Source organism: Dermacentor albipictus, chromosome 8 (genome assembly GCF_038994185.2).
Source record: "Dermacentor albipictus isolate Rhodes 1998 colony chromosome 8, USDA_Dalb.pri_finalv2, whole genome shotgun sequence".
NCBI classification, from domain to species: Eukaryota; Metazoa; Arthropoda; class Arachnida; order Ixodida; family Ixodidae; genus Dermacentor; species Dermacentor albipictus.
This window is the reverse complement of record NC_091828.1, coordinates 78,990,557-79,013,422: the sequence shown is the minus strand read 5'-3', so window position 1 is coordinate 79,013,422 and position 22,866 is coordinate 78,990,557. Positions and strand designations below refer to the sequence as shown.

General features: G+C 44.8%; 1 long non-coding RNA gene across 2 annotated transcripts in view; it reads right to left on the bottom strand.

Moving 5' to 3' along the window:
- Nucleotides 1-2,006: 2,006 nt before the first annotated feature.
- LOC135898613 (uncharacterized) overlaps nucleotides 2,007-22,866 on the bottom strand; it is a 94,693-nt gene continuing 73,833 nt past the window's right edge. For both annotated transcript variants that reach the window (XR_011507972.1, XR_011507971.1), the window contains exons 5-8: nucleotides 19,419-19,526; nucleotides 15,117-15,231; nucleotides 10,870-10,978; nucleotides 2,007-2,137 (exon numbers count right to left, since the gene is read on the bottom strand). This is a non-coding gene — a long non-coding RNA (uncharacterized lncRNA). The remainder of the gene's footprint in view (nucleotides 2,138-10,869; nucleotides 10,979-15,116; nucleotides 15,232-19,418; nucleotides 19,527-22,866) is intronic.

The window sequence follows — 22,866 nt, the reverse complement described above, 5'->3', positions numbered from 1 at the left end:
CCATTGCAGAGACACTTATGCATGACTATACCGAGCTCTGAAAGCATTTGGTAGAAATCTGTGATGCAGTATGCACCTGACATTGGGCTGTACTTGCTTTTGTGCATGTTCAATGCAGATAGTGAGGAAAATCTCAACAGGCACAACAAAAACTGTTGCAGCGACACAGAGAGCATTCCACTACCGAGGAAGACTGGGAGCTCAGCGATGAAGGAGGTTGTGGGACGAGCAATAGCACATACAGAGAGCATAGTAGCTAACACAAACTCGTGACATAGCACTGTTGTTCGTCCGCTCCGGGATGTTTACGAACCCACCTTGCTGAAGTCAATGTCGCAAGGTGCTTTGTGGTTTTCTGCATGCATGTATTTCAAAAACTTATTTTAATTATGTGTTAGGCTACCTTCACTGTTGATATTTTGTAGATGCTGTGTGTGTTTGTCCACAAAAGCGATCTCACAAGTTATCTCAACTTCGAAATTTTGTGTCAGTACTTCTTTAGTGATAAAAACTGCAAATAAAAATTATGTGAGAACACACTTGGTTCAAATCAACTAGAACTTGACAACAATTGTCACCACACGAAGGAGACGGGCCATATAAATGGCTGCCCATTATAAAAGTTGAGGGGAACATGGTGGCTTGAGAGGAGAGTAATGTTTCACCACTCATACCTGTTTACTGACACAATATTATTGTGAGATAGCATTCCTTGCGAGACACCCTTTATGTCTAGCATATGACAAAAATGGTTTCAGGGACCCTTTAAAGAGAGCACCTAACTCTTCACCTTTATGCACAAGGTATAAAAATACCAGAAAGAAATGTTTGTTTCATCAAACTGTACAGAGTACAGTGATAATAAAGGTATTCAAGAAAATTAAAAAATTTTGCAGGAACCATTTCAACAGTGGGTTCATTGTCTGAAGGCATCACCAGGTGGAACACTAGAAGTGAGCTTTGCCCCAAGCCACTTATGGCTTTGTGTGGAATTAGTACAGGGTCCTGAATATTTGCCTGCGTGTATTCAAAAAAAGATTTAGCGCTCACCGCTGCCCTGTTCTTGCTCAAATTTTGCAGAACAATCGCATTTTGGCGTCAACTTCGTTTAGTGTAATACTTGGCAGGGTTAGTCGCTTGTTTTTTTTAAGGCATAAATGAGAAACTTTTTGTCTATGTGAAAAATGGCATCTAAAAAGCTGGCGCTGGCACTGACTTGTATCGCCACCTGCTGTCATCTGCAGAAAGCAGCGTTGCAGGGAGGGCTGCCACGTATTTCCCGCTTGTGGAACAGGTGACTGCCCTCCCTGAAATGCTGCTTTCTGCACGTGACAACAGGTGGCGACACAAGTATATGCTTGCGTCATCGTGGCATTGTGCCATCATGGCCCACCCGGGCCGCTCTATCTTGAAAGCCATCTGTGATGAGGACAGAGTTCGCCGCGTGCTGTGTGTTCGCAGCTTAGTTCGTGGTGGTGCAAGATGCAGCACTAAGGCCAATCCACTCGCTGCTGCTGTGCTTCCTCACTCCATTGTTTTGACAGCGAGCTTCCGAGGTTATCAAGTGAGATGTGCTCATGTTTGCTTGTGTGCACGCGACACCATGCCAGGTCATTTAGTTAGCGTGCCTATATTTACAAGTTTACACGGGCAATAAAACTACTATCCTTACTCCATATAGCTGTCCACTAATTTGCTATCGCAATAGATGCTTCGCCTTTTGGCTGATACTGCGACACTTTTGAATAATTAGGCAGGCACTTAGTAGGACAGAAAAATTAACATGGTACTAGAAGAGGACTGATGAGCAAACACTGGAGGTCTTATGCTGTACCAGATTTTTTGAACAGCTTGGCTAATCTTGGCTTGGACACCTTGTATAGCTTTCACAGTAGAAGCAGGTGTCTGTGGTGCTGTAAAGAATCTGTGGCTCTTTCCTCTTAGCCATTGAAGATTACTATTGCAGTGGCTGTCAAGATGCCTGTGAAGAATCACATTCACACCCCTCAGGTCTCAGTAAAAGCTTTATTTCGTGGCTATAACCATCAAAACTACACAAAGGGACATGATTACCACAGGCTACGTATGAACGAATTCCATGCGTCAAAGAAGTGAAATCCACTGTGAGAAACGTCATCTGGAAAAGTGAAAGAGAATGAGATTTTCGTTGATGACCAAGCTTAGTTCAAAGTACAAAGTTACCAGACATTGCACATGGCGACTGAATGTGTAGTGTGTTCATCTTCACATTTGAAACTCTTAGAACTCTCTTCAATTACCATATATCAGATGCTGTTGATGAAAGAAAGCTCCTGGTTTCATGGTTAGCAATCTGTGTAATAACTTTTATTTGTGGTAAATGTGGTCAAAGAATGGTGCAGAAATTGAGAGCATTTGTGCTAAGTTCACACCCTCACTTTTGCTTGCAGAGTTGAAGGTTTTTCTTTCATGTGTTGGAAAAGTTGTTGGTTGGTCAGTTCAAGGCAAGTTAACATGTTTTACTGGTTGGTTTGGATCACATCGCTCATTGGCAGACCACTATCTCCTTCTGTCCTCAAGACCAGGAGTCATATCTTTTAACAACCAATTTCGTTTCCTGTTATCATTCACCACATTGAGTGGCTGACCTTGATGATAACAGCAAGGCAGCGGCGTCCAAGCCAGTGACAGCAGGCAAGAAGTATTCAAAATAAAATGCTCGTTTTTGTCTTGTATAGACTCTTCCTTGCACAGTTCCAAAGGTTTGTAGTGATGTGTACCAACAGGCTAGGTACAAAGCCTTTCTTCAAAATGAAATTGGTCACTGAAGATTATGTCTGTAGCACTTGGCAGGACATTTCAAGGCCCGCCATGTTATGTTCGCCGACTGAGAGGACTATAGTTTTTCTGATTCTAGTGCTTTTCTCCTTAACAAATTACCTACATTTATGTGGTCTTTCCTGTTTCCATTAAGTAGTTTGTGTTTGCAGCCGCCACAATGGTTGTCTAGAGTGAATTGTTCAGTTCGTTGTTCAAGCAACCCATATGACAGATGTAGTGATGTCTTAATGATTCAAATGCCACGAAAGGTAGCACTGGCACTTAGTAATTTCATGTGCTATATGCACATGCACCGATGCTCTTTTATGCCTTATTTGCACCAAGGTGTTTCGCATCAAGGGAAATTCTTAATGCAGGCATAGCTGGTTTGAGACAGAGCTCGTGGCGTGTCACTAGTAAGCTAAGGATGAAGGAAGTGGCCGAGACCTGCATGGCGCTGCCTTAACCTTGTAAGGTGCGTTCATATACACGCAACTTCTGCATTCCTACTGGCCTGTGGGAACAAAAGCATTTTCCAGTGACAGAAACAGATCATGATCATTGTTTGGAGAGCTTTATTTTGGTAGAACACACTGTTGCTGAAGCAAATTGTACCCTTGCACTATAGATGCGAAATGCTCTAGTGTGGGAAAAGATGTGTGTGGCACATAGCCGGCAGATGCCATGCAGAGAAGAGCTTTGGGTTCTCAACCAGTACTCTATGGACCATAAAGTAGCATCCAGTAGAAACAAGGCAGCAATGAGTATGTTGCAGTGACAAATCACAATATGTCTGTCTAGCTTCACCTAGAATATGCTCAGTTGGCCAATGAAAAAAAGTCGATTAGCCTGACTGCAAGAATTCAAAAGAATTGCGCAAGGTAAGTAAAATCTTGAACACAAAAAGTTTGCCATTTATATAAACACATTATTTTCGCTTACTGAGCGATTCTGGCCTGATGAGCAAATGCTTCTGTGATATTCAACACATTCTCGCGTGTTGAAGAAATAATGACAATAGCAGATTTGAAAATCGCATGCTGGTGCCTTCTTTCTTACACACCATACTTTTGTTAAATTCAGTCTCTTGATATAAACACAACTACATTCGTTGTCATCTTCACATCTGGCTTGCAGCATTGATATATTGGGATGTTGCTGTACGCACACGTATGTTCACGCATGCTTCATTGATGCGTTTTGTAATTTGCAGGAGGAAGCACTATGATTAGCAGGTCTATTGGTGTGCATCGTTGGAGAGCACATGCTTCTTTAATGCTTCAGAAAAAATCTGACAGGTAACGGCTCTGATATTACTGGCTTAAGTATGCATAGGAATTCAAGGAACTCGTGTGCATTCTTTTGTTCTCATAATTTTATGTCCTTTCTGTATACCGTATTTACTCGTGTAAGGCCTGCCCTCGTGTAAGGCTCGCACCCCACTTTGAAAAAAAAAAAGTTTCACTATAAGCGTCATGTGCATGACCACGTGCTGGTTAGTTTTCGCAAGCTTTTACCAGATGGAAGTAGTCCTGCTGACGATGGCATTAGCATCCCGCAGTTTGCACCAAACCGAAACTCTACCATCGGCTACCAGTTTCGACAAAGCAACGCGACAGCGCTGGTTAGGCCTAACCATTTGGTGCAGTGGGTGGCAAGCCATTGCGGGAGGTTTGGCCTTGAATTTTTTTTTACCGGTGGACCGCATTGGCGATTGGGCGTGAGGTCACGTGCAGGAGCTGGACTGATGGCGACATGCTTAAAGTGGAGTTTTGGTCCGCGGGCAATATCAGCAGGCAACCTTCGCGAATACCTACGAAGTCCATGTGTGCACTTCATGGAGGAAGGAAAAAAACAAGTGTGAGGCTCTGCACACTAAGTGTGCTATAGAGAAACGTGCGGAAGAAGTCACGGGGTGTTCTTCACTGTAGCGGCCATGTTGTCGGGGCACAATGGTGGTTTTGTTATGACGTGTGCTCATGCGTGTGATGCCCCGTAGGTCTTGCACCATGGCAAAGGCGTTGTGTGTGCAGAATTGCATTATCCTCTGTGTTTTGTTTCTCTGTGTTATCTAGACTGATCTCTCCCGGCTGTTGTTTTGGCCAGGTGGGACTGGGAGAAGCAAAAAGTATGAAACGAGCGCACATGCGACACTGTACATCACATACCACACCATGGACGAAGGATGATCTGGGAATATATTTGCCGTCTTCGGTGGATTCATACTAACCTGTAACCACAGACAAACTGCTGTACTTAAGCAGTATGTACGATAAGCACCTTGCAGGTCAGGGAGAGCTGTGCAGTGTTACTGCTTTTGACAGCAGATTATGCATTTGTCGCATGTAAAAAGAAATTCACCCACAAAATATGGTACTCCCTAATCTGAGATATGAGTGCAGCTCTGTACGTATTTTCATTTCACGATATATTGGCTGGCACGGACAGTCTATGTCGTGCGGCTCGTTGCAAACAGAGCGAAGTGTGGCACTACTGCATCACTAATCGGTAGGTCATGAGAGGCAGCGTCTTGGCTGACGCGTAGGCGCAATTCACAGCACCCACTGCAGACAGACCTCCACTCATGCGGCGCTGTGTTTCCATAGGTGGTATCGGTTGGGTCGTCAGCGAACAGATGGCGTGCGCTACTCTGGCGCCATCTCATAGCCATTGTCACTGCAGAGCCCGCCTTGCGAGGCACTACGCTTTTCTTCTCATGTGGCATACCCTCTTCCTCCGATTTCCTCCTTGCGCTATCATTGCTATAGTGGTATTTCATCTCCCGCTGCACTCCGTGTTCGCTCTTTCATCCTTCCCTGTGCTCATTCGCTTGGTTACGAAGGGCGCTGACGCTCGCTGCAGGAACTGCTGCCTAAGCGCTCTGCTCTAAAGCAGCCATGTGGAAGAACGGCAAAGAAGGGGCTGCTGTGAGTAATTCAAGGAAGAACTTTCCTTGCCGCAGATATCTAATCTGTGTGCTTGAGAGGCGCAGGGAATTGCAGGTTGGCGGATGCGATACAACAGTGAGCAAGGCTCGAAAGAAGAACATATGCCTGCGTGCACACCAAATGGCTGATGGTTGCATGTAGGCCCACATGTACACGGACTTACTGTTCATCACTACGCGGAGGATACCGCAGAACTTTGTTTCTGTGAAGCGTCACTAATTACGGGGAGAACAATGTACCTCAGGCTGCAGTCAGTGTATTTAAATGCGTAGCAACGTCGTTCTTTGCTGGCCTCTTCATTGGCGTGCTGTGCTTTGCCACATTTCCACGGTGCACTGCTGCCCGAAACTTGTTCAGTAAGGAAAATGATTCCTATAAATCCACGACCAGCATACATGTTTGTTCTCATTAACTGCAGATGGGCTAGCCATAGGTCGTGATGTGCGTAAAGTGCGCTACTGATCGTCACCTGGGCATTCTTGCAATGCAGCGAGAATGCACAGATTTGTTTTCAGAAAAGCTGGCAAAAAAGTAGCGGGGACTCAGCTTTAAAACTTGTGGAGTTCATCATAAATATTTTTAATGCAGTAGCGCAATACTCAGACGAAATGGCTTTGGCAACGGCACAGCGTTGATACACTGCAACCGGATTCGTTGACCAGATCACTACCATAAAGCACACTATAGCTACGGCACATGCTTATCCGCTCAGATCGGGGTGGTTGCGTGCCCGAGGCATCAAATGTAAGCAAGAGAGAAGAATCTGCCGCGAGAAAATGACAGTAATGCCCACTTTTGGCGTCACAGAGGTTTCGGAAAGTGTGATGTCAGGGCCTCGTAGTTATTTTATTTTCTCCATGCTACGCTTATTGGACAGAACGAGGCAAGCTAGCATGTGAGCATTAGGCCAGCTCGAAAGAAATTTTTTGCAGCACAGCGTAAACTGAGAGGGTCGAGGCAAGGCCTCGCACGCGGTATTTGCTCTTCGCGATGACACATGGAGCTGCGTGATGGGTGAACGCGAACCGCATTCGCGGTCTTCACCACCAGGAAATTTCAAGTAGGTAAACTTCAAGCAAAATATTGTGAACAATTTTTCCCATGTGCTAGCGCTATAAAAGAAACAATGAAATTTCTTTTATAACTACTATCCATTTGTTTTCAGACTCCCTGAATATTGTTTTTTCCGGCTTTCTTCAAGTTCTAAACATCGGACGGTGACTATAAATGTGTTCATACCAGGCCACGAGTGGTTCGGTTATTTTGCCTAGCATCCTCAATACACATGTAAGTCAAGGCTTCATTGAGTGTAGCGGCCAACTTACCTCGTGTGAGGCCCTACCCAGCACAAAAACATAAAAAGTGTGTTCATTACTGGAGAAATCAAGTAAGTTTTACAAGAAAGCCACGGAATTTATAAACAGAGCCATTTCGGTGCGAATAATCGAGAAAACAATGGAAATTATTACAATGTTCAGGATATGTTGCGTAAGGAAATATATTATGACAGTGTTTATGCTGGCTTCCACCATCAACTTCTTTTGACGGATCTGATGTTGGCTTGAAGTGACGGGCGCGTAAAGTATTGTCTTTCTTTACCGAGATAGTGCTGCCATCTAGGAGCAGTGAAGCGAAGCATTGCACCATGAAACTAATGAGTGCCGACAGTGAGCGTTTCGGTAGTTTCAGCGCTGCGGAGGCTCCAATGCGGTGTAGCCTGGAGTAAGCGGTGTAGGTCTTCCGCTGAGGTGACGACACAGTTTCCGCACATGGTTCGTCTTTCGCGTCCGATTAGCCTGTGATGCCTCGTCGCCTATGGAGTGCATCTTCAACATGCATCAGCAGTGCTTGCACGCCGCCTACTGCTTCGCTTGCGATGGCACCAACTAAGAAAACTGTGGTGTTAAGTGGCGCAGGAAGGCAAGGGCGTCGACGGGCAAATCTTGCTTTGGTCCGGCGAGAGACATGCTAGCATGAAGCAGAATGCCTTCATGCGTTCGTGATGCATGGTATGAACTCTGCCACTCGCATTCCTGAAGCTGAGCACATCACAGCTCAAGCAGCTGCCCAAGACATTACGAAGCCGGGCCAAAATGCTCGTACTTTCGTCCGAGCGACTCGGCAGCAGTATGCTGCTTGCCAACAGGACGCATGTGCCAAGCAAACCTGTAACATAGTGGCCGGCCTGCAAATTGTGTGCCTTTCACTGCAGTGGACGAAGCTCACGAAGCAAACATGCAAAGCCTTCTGTGAAGACATGTTTCACTTTTGTGTTCTACCGATTCCTATGAAAGAGTGATCAACCATTTCTTTTTTTTCGTTATGCTGTAAAATATATTTCTTAGATACATGTGGTCATAATCTCAGCTAGAGGTGAAATGAGGCTTAAAAGTACCAGTGCAGTTACTGCATACGTAAATTGCACAAGAGGGATAGCTGCGTCAGATAACACAGCATGTAAATTCAATGTCTTGCCCAGAAGCAGGGACGCACATTTGCCAGCTCATTAGAACTGGATGTGTCATTGGTAACCGATATTTGTGTGCAGCATCACGATAATGCAAGCCCGTTCGCCTGCTGTGGTCGCTCAGTGGCTATTGCATACTGTTGCTGAGCACGAGGTCGTTGGTACGATTCCCAACCTTAAGTCAAGTTTTATTTCATGTAATCATGCGTCATTGGAAACAAGAACGTTTCACATAGCTATATCAGTATTTGTCGAGGAAAGCAGTTTATGAGATGGCTAGGAAGGGGCAAATAATTCATAACTAGAAGCAAGGAAACACTGAACACGTCATTGAAATGAAATGCTAAAATGGCCAGCTTTGCCCATTCTAAGAATAGTGGTATGTATGTCAACTGTCAAAGGTGTGTAATTGATTTATTACTTATCAAATAAAGGCTGAGAATTGATTGTGCGAAATGTTCTGACTGAGGCTCAGAGTGCGCTAAATCATAGCCGGACAGTCCGCTCATCTTTTAGTTTTAGTGTTGTTCACATGGTCATACTTGATACCAAACTACTGCTAGTATATTGTTTGGCCATTTGGTTTGTTTTCCATACAAAACACTGCCATCGGGTTATGTCTTAAAAAATAAATGTAGGCTGTATAAAGCTTTTGCCTAATGTTTTAGAGTATATATTCTAATGAATTGTGTGCTGCTACAGTCAGGTACACATTAGGAAAGTACAGCTTTTGTTAATTTTCTGTAGTGTGCCGATGAAATTGTAGTTTGTCGAGATAGAATTGCGAGGCTGTTTTGAACTAAGTATAGAGAAATTGCAAACTTGTTTCCCTCAAAAATTCTCTGCTAAATACACATTTATGTTGTCATTAGCATGTGCTAAGCATTTCAGTAATGACAGTTATTCCATAAGCTATTATTAATACACTATTATTATTAATGTAAGGACGCATATTTAGTCGTGCTTCTTGTCCTTCAATGTGGCTTGCTCAGTTCTTCTATATGTGATAATTCTTCATAACTTTTTGCACAATAGCAAATCAAGACTACTGTGTTGACATCAAAGACATCATCTACAACATTATTGATGCTAAAAGTCAAGACATACAGTGGGTCGTTTCTTTTTGTATGTTTCTGCTTAACTCCAGAACATCTTGCCACACACATCATATCATTTAGCATTGTTCTGTTTTACAGTCGTTGATGTTCACTTGATTACGAGAAAGCGTTTGATTCTGTCGAAACCTCAGCAGTCATGGAGGCATTACGGAATCAGGGTGTAGACGAGCCGTATGTAAAAATACTGAAAGATATCTATAGCGGCTCCACAGCCACCGTAGTCCTCCATAAAGCAAGCAACAAAATCCCAATAAAGAAAGGCGTCAGGCAGGGAGATACGATATCTCCAATGCAATTCACAGCGTGTTTACAGGAGGTATTCAGAGACCTGGATTGGGAAGAATTAGGGATAAAAGTTAATGGAGAATACCTTAGTAACTTGCGATTCGCTGATGATATTGCCTTGCTTAGTAACTCAGGGGACCAATTGCAATGCATGCTCACTGACCTGGAGAGGCAAAAACCAGAAGAGTGGGTCTAAAAATTAATCTGCAGAAAACTAAAGTAAAGCTTAACAGTCTCGGAAGAGAACAGCAGTTTACAATAGGCAGCGAGGCACTGGAAGTCGTAAGAGAGAGAGAGAGAAAACAAGGGTAGGAAAGGCAGGGAGGTCAACCAGAACAGCATCCGGTTTGCTACCCTACACTGGGGGTGGGGGAAAGGGGAATAGAAAGCGGAAGAAAGGGAATACATCTACTTAGGGCAGGTAGTGATGGCGGATCCGGATCATGAGACGGAAATAATCAGAAGAATAAGAATGGGCTGGGGTGCGTTTGGCAGGCATTCTCAGATCATGAACAGCAGGTTGCCATTATCCCTCAAGAGAAAAGTATATAATAGCTGTGTCTTACCAGTACTCACCTACGGGGCAGAAATCTGGGGGCTTACGAAAAGGGTTCTACTCAAATTGAGGACGACGCAACGAGCTATGGAAAGAAGAATGATAGGTGTAACGTTAAGGGATAACAAAAGAGCAGATTGGGTGAGGGAACAAATGCGAGTTAATGACATCTTAGTTGAAATCAAGAAAAAGAAATGGGCATGGGCAGGACATGTAATGAGGAGGGAAGATAACCGATGGTCATTAAGGGTTACGGAATGGATTCCAAGGGAAGGGAAGCGTACCAGAGGGCGGCAGAAAGTTAGGTGGGCGGATGAGATTAAGAAGTTTGCAGGCATGGCATGGCCACAATTAGTACATGACCGGGGTTGTTGGAGAAGTATGGGAGAGGCCTTTGCCCTGCAGTGGGCGTAACCAGGCTGATGATGATGATGATGTTCACTTTCAGCTATTTATGTTGCTAACATATTTATCACATTCAACACAATGGGCTTTGCAAAACCCAAACATTGTGCTCATTTGCTGGTGCAATGTTGACGTTTATTTCTCTAATAATAATTAACTTTCATTTTGATTCTGAGTACTTGTGGCCACTTAAAAACATATTTTGCAAGCCAGAAGAACACTCAAGAACTTTCCATGTTTGTAAGTGGGCAATTCGTATTACTGGCTTATGTGGGCTGTTTAAGTGCGTACCTGTTGTTTTATTGCAGTAACAGAAGTTGTGTATGCACATAGAACCTTTCAGGATATTGCTTGGGACTGTTTCCTTACAATAGTCAAGGGCATATATCTTCTGTGCACTCTGAAAAAAAATGGTTTAAAGAAACAGTTGCATGTATTTGTACAGAATATTGACACTTAGTGCTTGCAACTGCTTTAGTTGTGCTGCTTGCAGTTGGCATAACAATTCTTCCTCTGAGGACTTCAATGGTGAGCACACCTCAAATAAAATAACAAAAAATGATGTGGAACACTTTCTTTAAACACTTGAATATAAGCACACTTCAAATAGTAAAGTTAATTGTATACGACCTCACACTTGCACGGAATATGAATTGTACAGGGAAAGGCTAAGCATTTGCTTTCATTCCGTGCCTTTCCACTGACCTTTGATTTCACTGGGCTTTGTGTTATTTTATAATTAATCCTTTACCGCAATGTACTTGTATCATGTATGGTACAGATGGAACAAGTTCTAGCATAATAGAATAGAAGAAAAAAAAACGCCTTTATATTTGCCTTGGATCTAACTTTGTCCTCTCTAGCATTGAAATACACAGCGATGGTAGCACTGGAAATAATATTTAGTGGTTTTTTAAAAATCGCAGTTCTACCTGAAAGGCATACGTTGATAGTGATAGCACAGTAGTAGACAATTGCACGAAGTGAGGCTCACAGTTTTATCGGCGTATAAATCGCAGTAAATATTCGCTTACGAATTAAATTACCAAGCATAATGCATCACGCGCACCAGCGAACATGAACAGATATCACTCGACGACCGCCAACATTCGCTGTCACAACGACGGCGTAATGAAGACCCAACACGAGCCGTGCGGGATGTCAGTACACATGAAGCGACCAGCCATACTGGCTCGCCTAATCTTGCACCCGTCGCATATTGCCTTCAATATGGGACGCTCGGGCCGCGTATGCGCTCTGCCGCGCGGACAGCCATGTGCAGCCTCAGCGGGTCAGGAGGAGGAGGTGTTCGCTTACTTCTACACCCTCACCCTCTCACGCGTGTTTGATCACGTGACCTCTACCATCAAGCCACCATCCTTATCAGCTCAGCATCGCAAGCTTTCCCTCGCACCCATCGCCAGGGTGTCGGAAAGAAATGTTTTTCGTTCTGGTTTTAGTTTCGTTTCAGTGAAAAACGTTCCGTTCCGGTTCTGCTCTAGAACGAAAAAAAAAAATAATAATTATCCGTAAAGACCAAACTACATGTGCGCGTGCCGGCCTATGAAAGCAACCTACAAGACGCACGTGAAAACTAATAGCCGATCTCAACAATTACGGCAAACATGCCGAATACTTTGACCTCAGCTTGACAAGAGACCGAGTGGTGACAGATTTTGCCACTTGTTTCTTGCTGACAGGGCGGAGAGCCAGTAACAAGCGCGAATTCGGTCGGCGCTGTATGGGCGCTGCTATGTTGCTATAAGTGATCACGGTTAGGGTGGCTATTACGTAAGGGGTAATGCGCAAGGGCCATCTTGTCGCATATCACTGTACCGTATCATTTAGCGAGCAAAATTAAAACTTTCTACTGCAACCAATATGCCTGTTAGGCCTGGAGCTATACACAGCTGCACACGGATATTACCAGTGCACGCCTCGTACCTTCGCCAGTGCTGTCTGCCGAATGTACGATATCTGGGCTCGCGCCCTGCTTTTGACGCGTACGCGATCTGTCCTACACCATCTGCGCATGCGGGAGGCGCGTGGGCGCGAGCTTCCGCGCACCGGCAAGCGTATGCGTGTAGTTTGGCCTTGACGGTTCATAACGGCTTTGGCTCACATGCAAAAATTTTCGAAGTAATGATGAAAACGTAGTATTAATCTTTCTCAAGTGAATTATGTATTCTGGGATCATGCTCAGTGCCTTGAGTCAACGCACTCAGTATGGTCTCAGAAGCAGAGTACGCTCGCCGAAATGTGAGATCTCTGTTCCGATAAAACGAGCTTTTTTAAAGGAACGTAGGCGATCGAACGATGAAACTTCGCTAACAAAGAGTTGTATACCCGGAGAAAACGGAACGATGAGCTTTTCACCGTGCAAGCCCCGGGTTTTGCTGCGATACCGATATTGTGCACCGAGCGGCATGCTTAGATTAGCGGAGCGCTTGATCGGTTATCGCTTGCGCTATCGCTGCCCGAGATGTGCGCTTATGCGGGCCCCTGAGATACACGGTAATTCTGAAGTTGCCTAGAGTCGGTTGTTTCGTGTTGCCGACATTTCCCTTGAACCAAAAACCGATCAAAAATATTTCACTTTCACTCCAAAACAAAATAAATAACGTTTCGGTTACGTTTTCGTTCCAGTCAAAAATAATGTTTTTTTCGTTTTTCGTTTTTGTTTTCGTTCCGTTCCGACACACTGCCCACAGCATACGTATACGGCGCACGGGGCGCGATCTTATCGCACATGGACATTATGGAACATCACGGCGGCGACGACGACAAAATTTGCCTGAAGTGTCCCATAATTGCTGCAACAATAAAATGCATGGTGGCAGCTTGTCGCACCATGTGCTAGAAGTTTGTAAACAAAAAGATTATTTTCAAAATTGTCGCACTCCAAATTAGTGCACAAAAACTCCAGGGTGCTTGTTTACTGTTTATTAGCGTAGTGCCGTGCTTTATTTTGTCTTTTTTATGCAACTCACAATATGTAATGTTTTTACCAAAAAAGACATTCTGGCCTTGCTGATACAGCATACAGTTATGGGTTGCTACGTGGAGGAGCGTAGAGATTTGTTTCCTCGCAAAAGAAACAAGAAAAATACAACAACCAATTTGGCAGCAAAATGTAATGCTTCTTCGTTGGGCCAGAAAATAAAAATTGCCGCAGTGTTTGCGGTAAAGATAACATGAAGGCTATCATTCCAAAGCCTGCAACATTGATAAATAACTCGGGGAAGAGGAAGGTTAAATTTCAGCTTGCGCAAAGCTCTTGAAAACTATGCGCAAAGCAAACAATTAGCATAGCACCATGGTCTATAAACGATCCTGCCTAGATATTGGAAGCTGTTGTAAGTTGGTCAAGTGTGACGTCAGCAAATTTTAAGGAAACTAGTACTATCTGGAGCTGCCAGCGAAACACTCCATTTTTAAAGCAATGTCTCAAGGCTTTTTTAATTGTTCCGGCATTTTTGCCAGTTTTCCGCAATTAAAATGACTTTCTTCATAGTGATGAAATATTCCTGTAACTGCGTGGTGTATCATTTATGATACGCGGTTGCTTTGGCTCATGAAATTGCAGTCATTCATTTGTTTGGAATATTGACGTATTTGGGGCATATCTGGCCTAAACAAAGGGTGGCCAGATTTTCTTTTGACAAGAAAATAAAAATTTACACACTATCGGGTTAATTTTTAATAAACGATTTCCATTTTATCTCATATTTTCAGCTTTTAATAGTTACAGACAGTTCTCACTGAAAGTATAGAGTTTTCTGCAGAGATTTATAACATAGGGAGCTCCACTAGTGTCTAGAACTGCAAACATGGTCTTTCAGCCAGCATGCGAATATAACGTATAATAGTTGTTGCGGGGCTAGTTGTCTGGAAGAGATATGAAATTGTGTAAAAAAAAAAACGGTGGAAAGAGGCCTTTCCCTGTGCGGTAGTTCCTTCACATAGTACTTTTCACATAAGACATGTAGTATTTGCGCAAAGCTTATCTTGTGCTTAACGGCTAAGAGATCAACTTCAACCACATACTGTGTTATGCATGCAAGAATTAGCAATGCTCGAACGTGTGGCCAATGACTCGATCGTTGCCTTAATGAGTTTAGAAAACGAGGAGTGCTTGGGAATTTAGAGATAAAGTGTAATAAAATCGCAAGAACGTTTGAAGCCACAGACATGAAGATTAGATAAAACCACGTTCCACTCACCATCATTGCCGTGGTCGTCGAACGACCGCAGCGCCAGAGTTACCTCTAGTAATTTTTGCGGAAAACTCTTATGACTGAAACCATAGCCTCCAAAATTGTGTGGCTTGCGATCTCCCCACTCTCGGAGGCCACACTGAAACAATGTGTATGCTGTTGCGAAACTACCGTAGAGGTTTCGAACACATTGCGGGAGCTGCGTCCGACTACCAGTGAGCTCTGAGCGTGTCCAATCAAAGCTTGAGCATAATCACAATTGTCATTGCAAAGTGAACCGTGTGGTACCGCTCTGTGTGTGAGGCAGGTTTTTTTTCTCACCGTCTTCGTATATGCAGTGACATTATGTCGGAGTCGGGACACGATGTGTTGAGCACTTTCTTGTCGGGTTCGGCATCTTGACAGGACTTGTGGCATGCCTCTGGCGTGCACCCAACTGAAATAGGGAAAGAAAAGTTAGATCGCTCTTGGCGAAGTAGAAGTGCTTATGGAGAAAGTGGTGTTATGAGGGTTTTTTTCAACACAATAGCTATAAGAAAATTCTGATTCATGCGCTGCAATGCAATGCAATTCATGCAATGTAATGTCAAGATTGCTACAGTGCTGTATTCTGTGTTCGAGTCGTAAGTAGTATATTTTGTTAATAATAGCAGACCCTAAAGGTCACCGATGACTTTAGCCATAGCGTTCTAGATGCCTGTCCTGTGGCGCCACAAATGCTCTGACGGGGGGGGGGGGGGGAAGGGAGGGCGGGGCAGGTCATACGGAGGGTGCCGCTTTCTCATCATCATCATCATTATCAGCCTAGTTACGCCCACTGCAGTGCAAAGGCCTCTCCCATACTTCTCCAACTACCCCGGTCATGTACAAATTGTGGCCATGTTGTCCCTACAAACGTCTTAATGTCATCCGCCCACCTAACTTTCTGCCGCCCCCTGCTACGCTTCCCTTCCCTTGTAATCCAGTTCGTAACCCTTAGTGACCATCGGTTATCTTCCCTCCTCATTACATGTCCGGCCCTTACCCATTTCTTTTTCTTGATTTCAACTAAGATGTCGTTTACCCGCGTTTGTTGCCTCACCCAATCTGCTCTTTTCTTATCCCTTAACGTTACACCCATCATTCTTCTTTCCATAGCTTGTTGCGTCGTCCTCAATTTCAGCAGAACCCTTTTCGTAAGCCTCCAGGTTTCTGCCGCATATGTGAGTACTGGTAACACACAGCTGTTATACACTTTCCTTTTGAGGGATAGTGGCAACCTGCTGTTCATGATTTGAGAATGCCTGCCAAACGAACCCCAACCCATTCTTATTCTTCTGGCTATTTCAGTCTCATGATCTGGATCCGTGGTCACTACCTGCCCTAAGTAGATGTATTCCTTACCACTTCCAGTGCTTCACTACCTATCGTAAACTGTTGTTCTCTTCCGAGACTGTTAAACAATACTTTAGTTTTGTGCAAATTAATTTTCAGACCCACCCTTCTGCTTTGCCTCTCCAGGTCAGTGAGCATGCATTGCAGTTGGTCTCCTGAGTTACTGAGCAAGGCAATATCATCAGCGAATCGCAAGTTGCTAAGGTATTCTCCATCAACTTTTATGCCCAATTCTTCCCACTCCAGACTCTGAATACCCCCTGTAAACATGCTGTGAATAGCATTGGAGAGATCGTATCTCCCTGTCTGACGCCTTTCTTTATAGGGATTTTGTTGCTTTCTTTGTGGAGGACTACGGTGGCTGTGGAGCCGCTATAGATATCTTCCAGTATTTTTACATATGGCTCATCTACACCCTGATTCCGTAATGCCTCCATGACTGCTGAGGTTTCGACTGAATCAAACGCTTTCTCGTAATCAATGAAAGCTATATATAAGGGTTGGTTATATTCTGCACATTTCTCTAACACTTGATTGATAGTGTGAATATGGTCTATTGTTGAGTAGCCTTTACGGAATCCTGCCTGGTCCTTTGGTTGACAGAAGTCTAAGGTGTTCCTGATTCTATTTGCGATTACCTTAGTAAATAGTTTGTAGGCAACGGACAGTAAGCTGATCGGTCTATAATTTTTCAAGTCTTTGGCGTCCCCTTTCTTATGGATTAGGATTATGTTAGCGTTCTTCCAAGATTCCGGTACGTTCGAGGTTATGAGGCATGCGTATACAGGGTGGCCAGTTTCTCTAGAACAATCTGACCACCATCCTTCAACAAATCTGCTGTTACCTGATCCTCCCCAGCTGCGTTCCCCCTTTGCATAGCTCCTAAGGCTTTCTTTACTTCTTCTGGCGTTACCTGTGGGATTTCGAATTTCTCTAGGCTATTCTCTCTTCCACTATCGTCGTGGGTGCCACTGGTACTGTATAAATCTCTATAGAACTCCTCAGCCACTTGTTGAACTCAGTTCTTGGTAAATTTATGAGGCGTTCTTAGGGAGTACAGACAGGATGTCTTCATTTGGTTTTTATGTCTTTATTCGATAGCAGTTGACAAAGTAATAATACTATGGAGCATTAGATTTTCAAAGGAACTTATAGGTAATGTGACGAGTTGAAAACGTGCGCCAAGTGCAGTGCTCGTTTGGACGAGGATAAAGAAGACTGCTCACGTCACCGAAACCTTATTCTGTGCTTTGTGGTGCCAGACGCATTCGCACGCTCTGGGACCGTGTTTACGAAAGCTGAGTTTATTCAGCACTCGATGGGTCTGGTGGGAGAGCGAGTTCCCCTGCATTTCCGCGAGGAACGAATAACCGAAAGGGCCAATTTGGCAACTTTCAAAGACACGTTCATTGCGTGGCCTTAAACAAACTGCAACTGGCATCACTGGCGCGCTCTTGAGTTTGCGATAACTCATGACCGCCACCTTAGCTTTCGGTAGCTTCAATAGTCTCCTTAACGGCCATATCCATGCTTCACTTGGTGCATGTTTTGAAAGTATCACATAAAATGCGCTGTGAATAATTATTTGTAAGCAGTTTCAAGGAATAGAGTCTTCATACTGTAATTATGAAGTTGACAGCTATCTAAAAACAAAAGGACAAGCAAAATTTGTGTCAGTAATTCATTACGGCGACATTGACTTTTTTTAACACCTTGCCACTGCTCTCAGAGTTGTACGCAAAGGAGGAGATGTGTCAACAAATCATAAAAAAAGCATAGGTGCATGCTTAAGAAATTCAATGGTGGAGCAGCGCGCCAATTGCGCCAAGAGCGCGGTGTTTCGGCCCATCCTGTTCCAAATCGGCATTATAGCGGAAAATTGCGTCAAGCCTGCTCCAAATGAAGCATAAGCACGAAAGCCTCCTTCCGTTGACGCTGCCCTCGGTAGTAAAACGAAGCAAAACAGAAGCCCGCCGTCGTTGACCGTCGTTGTCGTCGTCGTCGTCATCATCATCATCATCATAATCATCATCATCATCCTAGAATTCAACAGAGCGGCCACACCGTCCGATCTCCGTTAGCTGTTCTTGCGCATATGTTGCTTTTCCCTGGGTAGATGTTTTAATGTACTGTTGTTGTGCAGTCTTCTTGTGTTCCTTGTGCATGGCACGGAATTCGCTCAAAAGGCATGTCGGATGAAAAAAGAAAGCCTCGAATAATGTTTGGTAGCACATTGTTTAGCACAGGTGCTGGCGGTGCCACTTTAAAGATACTGTGGTACTTTAAAGTACCACAGTATTTAAAGAAAATCTGCACATTGAATCTGCACATTATAAGAAACCTGTCGACGTGCTCACCTTAACTTCGGTTTAGTCACGCACATACTAGGGCGTTATTTTGTTTACATGATGTAATTCCGTGAACTTGTTGTTCTTGCTCGATTGAAGCGCACAGAACACGCAACACCTGCTCTGAATCTATATATGCGCATCGGATGCTAATATATTAAAAGATAATGTAATTAGTTCGGTAATTTTCAGTCTGAATGCCTCATTGATGCGCATAACGCCGGCGCCGCCACAACTTTTTCCCACTATTTCTGTTACAATTGAAACCATATCAGGTGTATAGCAAGATGTATGTTGAACACTTCGCTAAACCAGGATTGAGCCTGCGCCAAGGCCTGCGCCAGAGGGTCAAATGGCTGTTCCACCACTTTTGCAACTTCAACAAAGGTAAAATGTTCGGGAACCTGTCATCGGTGCAATGGTCCAGGCCTCGGCACATTTTGCCTTAACTGGGCAGATAGTCTCAAAATACCGTAGACTGTTTTGATGTAACGGTCGCAAACGTGTGCCCATATTGTAAACTACTTAAGGTTGCTATAGCAACAGTGTAGTAGTGACAAGTCACAGCAACGAGCCATACAAGAACAACTGTTTGCAAAAATCAAACAGGGGTACAGCTATTTCCGTTAAAAGGTAGCACTGAGTCTGTGCATCACCGTATACTGCAGAATTTGTTTCGTCTTCGCAAATTACGCGAAGGGGCTCTGGTGTTTTACTGGGTAATGGTAAGCACATTTTGAGAGGCAGTGCCTTATCACAGTACACCTCCTTTGAGCACTTTGCGGCTTTTCATGACAACTCTCTATGTTGCTTTTTTAAAAAACCTAATGTTTACTCATACAGCTCGAACTACTGGTGTGTTTATTTCATTGACTTTATGTTGAATTAAGCAGGTACGTACCACGTGGCTTGGCGCAGTAGCAAAGATTATTTTTACAGGTCGCCTTTTTGGGGTCCGCTTTTGGAACTTCCATCTTGCAGTAGTCTTCACATTTTGAAGCTACACACTCTGAAATTAGATGCAGCGATATTAGGAGTTCTAAATGCAAGAACGTTATAGTTTCTGCCTTTTCAACGTCTGATTTCGGCGCATTGGTGCTTGGACTAACGTAAATTACTAAACGTTATCAGCTTGAATTCTATTAACCTGTAATCGTTCCCTATGATGAGTGAAACAATGGCTGAAAGTATATTGTGGCTAATTCTTCACCTAACTTCATTGTAACCTTGCACAGTTTGTCGGTGCTAAACTCTTCAGTGGGTGCCCATAATTGTGCTATGTCTTGCAAATACATGATTGAGGGCATATATTGTATGCATTGTTTACTATGACACCATTCAATCTACCAAATTCACTGCAGTGACATGCATAAGTCTGAATACAACTCATGTGACCTGCCTAGCTTCAGCAGCCTCCAGCAACGTCGGCACCTCCTGTACTGCGCAACACAGACAAGCAATTGCATATTGCGAATATTTGTGATATTTTGCATAGTGCGGGAGAAGGAACAAAGCAGCAAAGCATGCCAAAAATGTGAACTCGTTTTTTTTTACTCTGCTGAACCTACACCGTGGGACCAACAGTGGCAACCGTTGGCGGACTTAAGTGAAGGCAGATTAGCAAGAATGGCCCCACGTCCCTTTCGATTTTTTCCCGCCTGTACCACGCAGGACTCCCCGACCCGACACTCGGCTCTCTTGAGCGGTAAATGGTCTTCACTGTCCGGCTCTATAACCGTCGATAACCGTCGGGAAGTGGCAAGTTGTTGGTATTGGCTTCCGCTTGTCGCGAACCACGTGTTCCGCGTGACAGTTTATTAGATTTCGCGGACGATCCTACCGCTGTCAACCAGATGTAGGAGTCGTCGGACTATCTCGCCGCTGCCACCAGATGTAAGAGTTGAAGGTCGTAGACGTAGGGATGAACTTGGGGAACAGGATTTATTTACAGGATTTTACATTTTAAGACAAGATACATTGGCAGTCTAGCGCGACTCCCATATGGAGCCCGCAAAACTAGCATACAGCAAACAGTTTACGAGCACACAGCTCACCACTACATTTCGAGCATGACAACGAGCACTCAGCTCCCGACGACGAGCACGACACGAGCACACTCTAGCAGCCGGCAAACGCTGCTTATAAGCTCTCCGCTTGACGTCATAGTTCGACGTCATCGTTCGGCGTGGACGGAGTCCGAGTGGTCGGAAACGTTCGTCCAATCATTGTAAACTTGCCGCCGCCCCGCAGTACGGCCCACACACACTAATGCACACAAGTTCGAGCCCACACACACAAAGGCTCCGGAGTCGACGTCAGAGGGCTTCGTGGAACTCTGCTCCGTACCACATTCCTGAGCTGACCGCGCGCCACGTGGCCGCCGGTCATCCGCAGTTCTCGGAAGGGCTCCCCGTCAGGTGGGCTTGCAACACGTGCAGCGGGCTGAAAGCTGGCTCGTTGCCACCCCGTACGGCCATTCCTTACAGCTCCTCCATGGCCCGGAAAATCTCGCCTGGCCAGTGCTGGCAACCGCTGGGCAGGAAGAGAATGGCTGGCGAGCAAGACGATGGCTTTGCTCTCTGCAACCCCTGCGTGCTTGGAATGCCTTCAACCATCTTACAACAACTGGCACAGAAGAGTCGACCCGGCAACACAATACTGCTCAGCGTTCAAACGCCCGGAATTAGCTGCTAACCCACCAGGCCTCCTATCACAATTTCTATGCAAGTCACTCAACTGGAAAACCCAAATTTTGCCCCAAAATTTCGTGCCGCCAAAGCGAGCGTTGACGTTCCTCCTGAGTTCGACCAAACCCGACCGTCGCGCTGCACAAGAGTAAAGGTTTACGCAGAATGAAACCGAAGGCTTTCAAACACCGATACCCAAACATAACTTAAGCAGCTTAACTTCACGAACAGCCTGTTCTTACCCTATTGCAGTGGCGTACTTAATTCATGCACTGCTGCCACTGAACCGTCTGGCCAACTCCACAGGTACGTCATCACAAACGCGCTAAGTTTGAGGTCCCTATTCCGAACACGTGCTTGCATCATACAAAGTTTTCATCACGCTGACTCACATTTGTTCCTTTAATCCACACAGGACACGTTCCTTAAACAAACAACCACACTTGCGTAACTTACGCAACACAGAGGAACCTTTGAACAAATGTGTCTTTTACTAACTAGCTCTTCGCACGCGTACTAGAGAAGTCAGAATACGGCTGCCCTCGACACACACGAGCAACCCAGTCATCAACGTTCTGCTTCCTTCCGTCCGCACAGGACACGCGCTAATTGACCTAAGAGCTCTTCTCAGTGCAAATCACGCACTTACTGAAAATCTACGAGCTTAACCTTAGCAAATTCAAAAACACTTAAAAAGAAAGAAGGTTAAATAACACAGACGCGCGTTACGATAGGCCTCTCAACGATAACCTTGACCTACAGGTTACTCACACACACACAAAAAAAGAAAGCCTATGTACTCAGTAATGAACATCTCGCGAGACTACAGGTTTACATAAAACGCATCTTTCAAATCTCGGAGCTTCTCTAACAAAACACAAACAAAGCTCATACTTTTACATATTGAAAGAAACTTAAATCGCGAAAATTATCCGAGTGCTCAAAAATAAAACAAAACAACATGCTTTACATCCACAGAAGCTCTTGGCCTCCTGTTCCAAATGCTTACGTCTGACTCACACTTTGAGGCATACCCCAGGTGGTCGCGGTTTGAAAGCTACTCTGGCTATCCAGGAACAACAAAAGGGCTGACTCACTATCAGCTCCCCCAAGACGTTACGGTCTCCTGCCAATTTGCGTCCTGGCGCCCCGCTTTCCTCACAAACTCGATTGACCGCGTCGCTACTCCCCACCTGGTCTCGTCTTGCCACCTTGCGCTTCTTTGTACTGCACGCTGAGCTTCGAAGAGAACTACGGAACGACGAGGAATTTAACTGCCCCGTGCCCTTTGTCCGCGTCCGTGCAGAACATGCTTCGCGGTCCCCCTTTGACCGGTGGCTCGAACGTGTTTGATGCGTCAACATCGTCCGTGACGACCGCACCTGTCTTTTCTCCGCGCCCTGCCCTTCTGGGTCTCTCGCCGTCTTCGGCGGCGCTACATTAGTCACCGAATTCCGATCTTTTCGGCGCTTCTTTCTGCGGCGCTTTCTCTTTGACTTCTCTTTCATGCCGTCATCTCGCGCCTCGTGCTGGCCGTTACACATCTCGTCGGCCAGGATCGGTCTCTTACCCGCACAGTCTGATTGATTTTCATTTAGATCAACATTCTCTCTGCCTCTACTGGCGGACAGCTGAACCGACTCTGGCACAATGCAGCAGGCT